The sequence below is a fragment of the Arachis hypogaea genome, chromosome 15 (assembly GCF_003086295.3).
Source record: "Arachis hypogaea cultivar Tifrunner chromosome 15, arahy.Tifrunner.gnm2.J5K5, whole genome shotgun sequence".
NCBI lineage: Eukaryota > Viridiplantae > Streptophyta > Magnoliopsida > Fabales > Fabaceae > Arachis > Arachis hypogaea.
Genome location: NC_092050.1, coordinates 33,985,664 through 33,994,862, shown reverse-complemented (window position 1 = coordinate 33,994,862; position 9,199 = coordinate 33,985,664). Strand labels below are relative to the sequence as shown.

Genomic DNA, 9,199 nt, shown 5'->3' with positions numbered 1-9,199 from the left:
ATAAAAGTTACTTTTATAATAAAAATATAAAAAATAAAATAAAATTTACAATAGAAAAAATTTATAAAATTAAAATAAATATTAAAAGGTTTAATTAGTATTTCAAATACATATTTATTAATAATTCTCAATAAAATAATAAAATTTTTGTCCGACAATAATTGTCATAACAAAATAGTAATTAATATTTGTTAAAAGGATGTCAATCTGCTTGTATATTTTATATCCATGCTTGATTTGTCCCATATGCTAAATCTACAAATAATACATAACAAAAAATAAACAACTTATCATTAAAACTGAAAAATTATAATAATAAAAATTTCATGAGGCTACAGTCCAAAATTTAATCAATTCATTAGAACTTTTTTCTTTTTAGGTTTTTCAAGCTGTATAAACTCTCCGGTATTCAGATATTTGTCATCAAAGCATGTTCCAAGTTTAGTTTCAATAAAATTATACTAAGATGAACTTAATGCAAGAAGTTCTAAACTGTTTAGAACTTTTGTCTACAACAAAAACCATGCTATCAAGTGACTTATTAGAAGAATCATGCCATGAGATTTGGGGTTTAAAGTCAAAATGAAAAAATGTGCAACCATTGATAAATTTCAATTTTGTGGTTTATCTTGTGTTTAATTTGGGGGATTTTATCATCTTTTCTCACATTTATTCCATGAAATAGCATGGTTTTGTAATTCTCTCTTAATTTGTGCTTAAGTGTAAAAACATGTTTTTTAGGCCTTAAAATTGGTGATTTTATTCACCTTAATTCCATTCGATGTCTTGATGTGTTCGTTGAGTGATTTCAGGTTCATAAGGCAAGTATTGGATGGAAGAAGTGAAGAGAAAAGCATGCAAAGTGGAGAATTCATGAAGAAATGAGCATTTGGAGAATTGAGGGCCACGCGCACGCGTCATTCACGTGTATGCGTGCGTTGAAGATTTGCAAGCCATGCGCACGCGTCACCCACGCGTACGTGTGAGGAGAAATTTTGGCCAGCGTTGCGCACGTGTCACCCACGCGCACGCGTGACGCTCGGCACATGACTTACTTAAAGTGAATTCGCTGGGGGTAATTTCTGAGCTTTCCAGGCCCAAATCCAACTCATTTTTGAGGGTATTTCATGTAAAATTCAAGCTTGGGTAAAGGGGGAGTACTTAGTTGTAGTATAGCATCATGTGGTTTAGTTTTCTAGAGAGAGAAACTCCCTCTTCTCTCTAGAATTAGGGTTCTTAGGGTAATTGCATCTTAGATCTAGGGTTTAATCCTTGTTTTCATCTTGTTTTCCTTATGATTTCTTGCTCCTACATCTTAATCCTCTTAGTTTGCATTGTTAACTTCCCTTTTATGCCTCTCTTTTATGTTTAAGAGTACTCTTGTTGGATTGGGTTTTCTTTTAATTCAATTGATGTTTCTTTTATGTTCTTATGGTTGATTTGAGTTGTTATTGTTAATCCCTTGCAATTGGTAGTGGTAGAATTTATTTTTTCTTGCAATTTATTATGCTTCCCTTTTATGCCTTCCAAGTGTTTGATAAAATGCTTGGAAGGATGTTAGAGTAGATTTTTGAGCATACTTGGCTTGAGAATAGGAATTAGACAATCTTGAGTCATTAAGACCCAACCTATGTTGGTGATCTAGAGTTGTTAGCTAGTATTATTTCCGTTGACTCTAATCTCTTGCTAATTCAATTAGTGAGTTGATTAGGACTTTTGAATTGATATTAGCTAGTCTTATTTGACTTTCTCTCAATGTGAAGATAACATTATACCTTCTTCCATTGTTGGAGATAACGAAATAAGATAAATTCTTGTTAATTATTGTTATTAGTGGCTATGATAGAAAGCCTATATTCTCAATCCTTGCCATGAATGTCTCTCTTTATCGTTTGTTTTCTTTAGCCACTAGCTTTATTTTCTTGCCATTTACTTTATTGCCCCTTTTATAAATCAAATCCCCTGTATTCCTTCATAGCCAATAATTGATCACTTCATTGAAATTCCTTGTGAGACGACTCGAGGTTTAAATACTTCGGTTAATTTTCATTGGGGTTTGTACTTGTGACAAAACCAAATTAAATTTGATGTGAGAATTGTTTGTTGGTTTGGAGCTATGCTTACAACGAAATTCTTATTTCTATAAGAGAAATTCTAGACCGACAATAATTTTTGTATCAACCATACCTATTAGTCATTGATTCATTAAGATTGTGATAAAAGCATACTTATCAGAGCAGCTCTTCCAATAACAGCTTGTGTTCCTGAATCAAGCTCTTTTCCTTTTCATCCCGTTAGAAACAACAACTAATTCTATTATATTACTTTTACACAAATTTAATAAATAAAAAAGTGAATCAATAGGCACATACACTAGTAATACTAATTATAATAAACATGAAATCGAACCTTTAATGAATATCGGCATCCTTGTGTCTCCACATCAAGTATAGAAACAACATTCTCTGCAGCTGCAGCCAAGTACCTCCCTAGACGTGGTTGAAATCTCATCTGAGTGATGCCACCCTGATCAATCCACGAGAGAATTGCCAATTAACACATTAAAGTGAATATATCATCACTTTAATAAACAACAAAACTAAATATATAGTGATTAAAAAAAAGGTAAATAAAGGTAGCCCACTGCTATATGCTTCATAGAAAAAAAAAGAATAATTGAGGACTAGGATTCTACCTTGAAGACTCTTGCATAACTTCCATTATTTATGCTCCAATATTGTATCTCGCCATCACCATCACAATTCATATATAATAGGTTAACAACCACCATTAAGAAAAAAAAACAGAGAAAGAGGAGGTGTTTAAGATTAGATTACAATCACAATCACAATGGAATCTAAATTAATTATCACTACTTTGATCCTATATAGAATAAAGATACTCATCAGTCTTAGGGCCCAGTTATTAATGTCAAATTTTGCATATGCCATGGTTAAAATTGTTCCTATCTCAACAGTACAAAGTGAAGAAATTATTGCAAACCTTCATGTGATCACTGATCACTCAATAAAATAAGATACTGAATCCTATAATACCTATAAATCATAGTATTAACATTTTAAAATATATATTAAAGTATAGTCATTACTATTTTGAATCCTACATTCATGGCACCTGATATAACATATAAGTAACTCGATTTCGCAAAAACAAAAGCATATTTTCCTATGTCTCCTCATAATTAATATAATATTTTGCACCGCTCTGTCTATAAATTGTATGGCCCAAAATGCAGGTAACAGCTCAGCAATCAAATGCTACAGTAAAATCTTTTAACCCAAAAGCTAAAATCATCATTAAAAAATAAATAAATAAACAGCGAAACAATCCTGATGAAAAAGAAAATTTTACGAAAATAGAAGAAAAGAAATTCAAGAGCTGATTACTACTTTCTAATAATAAAAAAAATAAAATAAGAGAGAAAGAAAAAAAGAAAAGAAGAAACGCCTCTCTTATGAAAATTTAAACAAATTTTAGCTTTAGTATGTATAAAAAATTCAAAGTTGATAACTAAATTCAGAGAGATCAGGCATGAAGAGACTACAACAACATAATTAAACAACCAGAAAAATAAAATATATATTAAAAGAAAAAAATGTCACAATGCAAAACGCCAAACAGATTAATCAAGAGGTGGGATCGTTAAGTTATCTTAGAAGATTAATGACGCGGCCAAACAAATCCTCCATTGAATTCATTAATTCATCCACACCATTTTCCAACGGAACAAATAAATAGTGGCAACCGTGAAAATTAGCTAAACTAACAATTAAATATGCTCCATTAGAACTCAACAGCTCTCCTAGACTGCCTCTGTGAAAATAAAAGTACTAGCTTCCATTATTCTGAAAATTCAGTGATGCTTCTTTATTTTGGACTATTATTTAAGTGATATATGCAGCTTATTTGTCTCTGAAAATTGTATGAAACTGCTGAAATTAATGGAGCACTTGGGGTTTAAGTTTCAAGCTTTAAAAGTCACTAAAAGCGGATAAAAATAAAAAAAATACACTCTTAAAAATTCATCCACTAAATGATCATGAAAGTCACATGTATAAGGGATAAAAAGAGGTTAGAAAACTGATTTTAATCCTATGGAACAAAGGTATAAAAGTAAAAAGGGTGTTATGGTTATTTTTGGGTAAAAAGGGGGTTAAAAATGTAATTTAATTGAAAGATAAGTAAAATTCTGAACTTAGTGTCATTAAGGATAAATTAGTAATTATATAAACTAATTGGGTTAAAATTATAATTACGATAAAGTTTCAGACCTAAATAAAAGCTTTAGTAAAAATTAGAAGTAAAATGGTAAAAAGTGGTAACTAGAATAAGTAAATAAATTAATAAAGGATAAAATGATCTTTTAGGTTCCTAAGGATAGAATTGGCATTAATTAAAAGTATTATGGATAATTTTGTCATAGAAAAATATTAGGATTAACCCGGTAGGCCGGTAACATTTTGGCGCTAAATCAAGTTAAACGGTAAACTAGAGTACTTAGGGGCATATTAGTAATTTTAGGCATAAAGTCAAATTAAAAATGATTAATTAACTTAATGGAAGGTAAGAAGGTCTTTAGTAAAAGTATGAGGGTAGAATGATAAAGTAATAACACTAGTGGTGAAAGCGTCATTAAAAACCTAAAGAAAATAGTAAAAGAGAAGTCATGTACAAAAAGATAAAATTGAAAATATATAAAAGTATTAAAGTAAAATAGAAAATGTGACAAAGGCTGAGATTTAAAAAGCAGAGACTGGGTACAAGTTGTATTTATAAAGAAGGGGAGAGAGAAGTCTCTTAGAAATAAAGTTTATTGAGATGTGCCGCAGAAAAAGAACTGTAAACCCCAAGGTGCTAGAGGTTGTTTGGAGGTGGGTATTACCCACTGAATGCTAAAACTATGTTTTCCCTTTGTGCGTATATTATAGCGTCAAGCTTTGCAACGATTGCCTATTGTCACGGACTGGTGGTATGCTTAACCACATCGACACGTATGCACGGACAGACACAATCGGGAAACCATATCTAGAACTAGTTCCTAGGTAACGTCGGGTTACGGGTAGTCAACCGACACATGAGCTCATGGCTTTCATAGGACTAGACATGCATCATACTTGGTTGCCACATTATCTATGTTTGTGATTGCTTACTTGTACCTGTGATTGTATTTTGTCTCTGCTTTTTGTATTCTGTGCTTAGTTACTATTCTGCCATATACTTGTCCTTGTACTTGTTTGTATGACTTACCGACCTAACTACGTGAAGTCTTAGACTTAGGCTACGGAACCCCTTAGGTTTTCCTGTGTAGTACCTTGCTGGGAACCTTAGGTTCTCACCCCTTACTTTTCCATTCTGCAGATGAAAACCGGTGAGATCTTCTTTGAGTTTCTAGCCTTGGGACTAGCGAGTAGCAGTAGCATTACCGGAGGGTCAGAGAGACTTCTCTTACTTCCACACAGTACTTCCGTGTTTCTTCAGCTACCAGGAATCGATGACCAGCAATAGTTATAATAGTAGTAGTAGTTGTTGTCTTTGCCCTCACTTTGTATAAACTTTTAGAGGGCTAGGTGCTTTTATAAATACCTATATAAACAAGTTAGAATGGGTCCCAGACTAGGGTGACTCTTGTGAGTCGAGGCCTATTAGTATAAATATGGAGTGTGTAAATATTTTCATGAATAAGCAACGACGTAACTCGGTATGTATTATGATGTACTAAATGAGCTTTCGGGCATATATGTATGATATTATTATGTTTTCTGTATTTTTCATGCATCATGTATATATTATCTATTTAACTATTATCTATTTCGTTATATCTATATATCTGACACGCGATCTCAACTAGTGCTACAGGCTTATATGTATATATTTAATATAAGGTCTAGAGTCTTTAGGAAAAGCCGTATAATAGTGTCTGGTAGCTAGCATTGGTCATGACTTGCTAGAAGTTGGATCTTTACACGACAGCGGTGGCATCCTGAAGAGGGCATGAGATGGATTCCAGTTCCGTCTGTATGAATTTACGAGACTTGTTACAGCCACCACTCTTCTTTCCTTCTCATCCAGACAAGCCAAAGAGGTACAAGGTGCTGATTTTGAGAGAGATAAGAGGTGTCTGCGGCCTTGCGGCTACACTTGGGAAGAGATGTACGACTCCAACCAAGGATGAAAAGAGAAGCCAATTTGGCTCTAAGTCTCCAACTACCCCCACACTAATCCCACCCAGTCGTCTCGTTGGTAACGGACTATTGGGTTTGAAGGCCTATGATAGGATGATCCGTGTTGTGACCTTCCGTCTAGATGTTCTCTATGTTGATAATGGATCTAAGTTGTTCACTTGGCCTTGATCACCAATTAACTAAAAGATACTCCTCTAATTTTGCAATGGAATGGGCCAGAAAGTTTTCCTCTCTCGGGGTCCAGGTGAAGCCAAAGTGTTGGTGTTTCACCATTATGCCTTTGATGTCCTATACAATTGGATTGATCTCCCACCAATCTTCTCCTAATTTGATGGTTTTGATTAGAGTTAAACTTTTACTTTCAATTGTAACCCTTTCCATGCTTGGATTATTGATGTAGATTTTACAAAACCATAAACTACCGGCAAGTGCACCGGATCATATCAAGTAATACCACGGGAGTGGGTTACATTCCCACGAGGATTAATAGATTAAGCAAGCAATAATCAACTGATTATTCTAGTCAGAGAAGCACAAACTTAGGGTTTCAATAACAATTATCATGAAAACAAAGAATTAAATAAGAGCAAACTAAAATTTTTTTAGAAAGTAATATGATTAAAAGAGTTAAGGTTTCAGAGATATTAAAACTTTCGAAAAAATACTTTTCACTCTCCACCTTGATCTTGCAAAGATGTTTCTATGGCAAATCTTAATTAATCAAACTCCAATTCCTGGGTAATTCAATTTCTCTTTAACCTAATTAATAGCTAATTCCTTAGTCAATTATTCAAGAAAAGAGGTTAAGCACGTTCATTGATTTAGAAGCCACATAATTCTCAAGAACCAAACTTGGTTGATTCGATGTCACTTATCAAGTTCAAGTCCAAAACCTAAGAGCTATGAGAAGAAGTTTTCAAACTTAATTCGATTAATTAACTTTTCCAAGATATTAAGAGAATTCAAGTCAGAAGAGAATTGTTTCCCAACTCATTCAAATCCTTTAATTTAGATGAAAAACAAAAACTTTTTCTTAAGAAAATATCAATGCAAATCAAGATAGAAAAGTTATAACATTAGTCCATAGTAATTAACATAGCTCCTAACCTTAACAGAGAGGATTAGTTGCTCATGCTTCAAAAGAAAACCTAAAAAATTATGAATTATAGAAACTGTTGAGGAAAAAAGCACGTGAGTTACTTCTCTCCTTATATATGTTCACCTAAGAAAACCTAAAATTCAAAACTTCAAAATAGAATTAATTTAAAACAAAATCAAATCTAGCTAATTAATATTTTTCTCCCAGTCAAACTTCAGATCTTTCTCCTTATGATCCTTAATCAATGTTAAAATTCATGGGCTTAGGTTGAGCCTTGGGTTAGTCACTTTAGTGTGTGGAGAATTGAATGCCTTGGTGAGTGAATTAACGCCCCCTAGGAGGTGACCTATACCTCACGTTACACGTGAGACTCTTTACGTTGCACGTGAAACCTAACTTGGCCCAATTTTCTCCCTATTTGCAAGCTAGATACGTACACATAGCACCCTTTTGATTGCTCCCAATTAGCTTCTTCTCTCTTCACGTTGCACAGCTGGAGACTCACGTTGCATGCATGTATCATTGTGCGTACGCATCCTAGATGCGTGGTGCACGAAATTGTGATCTCTAACAATGGCGCCAAAAACTTGGTGCGCACAATCTTAATCTCAACTCTTTTTCACAACTCCGCACAACTAACCAGCAAGTGCACTGGGTCGTCCAAGTAATAAACCTTACGTGAGTAAGGGTCGATCCCACGGAGATTGTCAGCTTGAAGCAAGCTATGGTCATCCTTGTAAATCTCAGTCAGGCAGATTCAAATGGTTATGAGGTTTTGATGTTTAAAATATAAATAAAATATAAAATAAGATAGAAATATTTATGTAATTCATTGGTGGGATTTTAGATAAGCGTATGGAGATGCTTGTTGCTTCTGAATCTCTGCTTTCCTACTGTCTTCATTCAATCATTCATACTCCTTTCCATGGCAAGCTGTATGTTGGGGGATCACCGTTGTCAATGGCTACTGTCCGTCCTCTCAGTGAAAATGGTCCAAATGCGCTGTCACCACACGGCTAATCATCTGTCGGTTCTCACTCATGTTGGAATAGGATCCATTGATCCTTTTGTGTCTGTCACTATGCCCAACACTCGCGAGTTTGAAGCTTGTCACAGTCATTCCTTCCCAGATCCTACTCAGAATACCACAGACAAGGTTTAGACTTTCCGGATCTCAGAAATGGCTGCCAATTGATTCTAGCTTATACCACGAAGTCTCCGATCTTTCGGAATGGAGGCTAAGAGATACACACTTAAGCTATTGCAGATAGAACGGAAGTGGTTGTCAGGCACGCGTTCATAGGTGAGAATGATGATGAGTGTCACGGATCATCACATTCATCAGGTTGAAGTGCGAGTGAATATCTTGGAATAAGAATAAGCTTGAATTGAGTAGAAAAATAATAGTACTTTGCATTAATTCATGAAGAACAGCAGAGCTCCACACCTTAATCTGAGGTGTAGAAACTCCACCGTTGAAAATACATAAGTAATGAAGGTCCAGGCATGGCCGTGAGGCCAGCCTCCAAAACATGTACAATGGTAAAGTCTAAGGACTAAACGTCCAAAGATAAAAAATGATCCAAAGATGTAAAATAAGTCTCTAAAAGTAGTTTTTATACTAAACTAGTAGCTAGGGTTACAGAAAATAAGTAATTAAATGCAGATAGTGCAGAAATCTACTTTCGGGGCCCACTTGGTGTGTGCTTGGGCTGAGTATTGAAGCTTTCACATGTAGAAACTCTTCTTGGAGTTAAACGCCAGCTTTGGTGCCAGTTTGGGCATTTAACTCCAGCTTGTAACTCAATTCTGGCGTTTAACGCCAGAATAGGGCAGGAAGTTGGTGTTTAAATGCCAGTTTGCGTCGTCAAAACTCGGGCAAGGTATGGACTATTAT

General features: G+C 34.5%; 1 long non-coding RNA gene across 1 annotated transcript; it reads right to left on the bottom strand.

Annotated features, from left to right (window-relative positions):
- Positions 1–2,243: 2,243 nt before the first annotated feature.
- Positions 2,244–4,157, bottom strand: LOC140179497 (uncharacterized). The gene is made up of 2 exons (XR_011872979.1): positions 2,696–4,157; positions 2,244–2,526 (listed from the first exon to the last, which is right to left on the bottom strand). It is a non-coding gene; the product is annotated as an uncharacterized lncRNA (long non-coding RNA).
- Between the last annotated feature and the right edge of the window lie 5,042 nt (positions 4,158–9,199).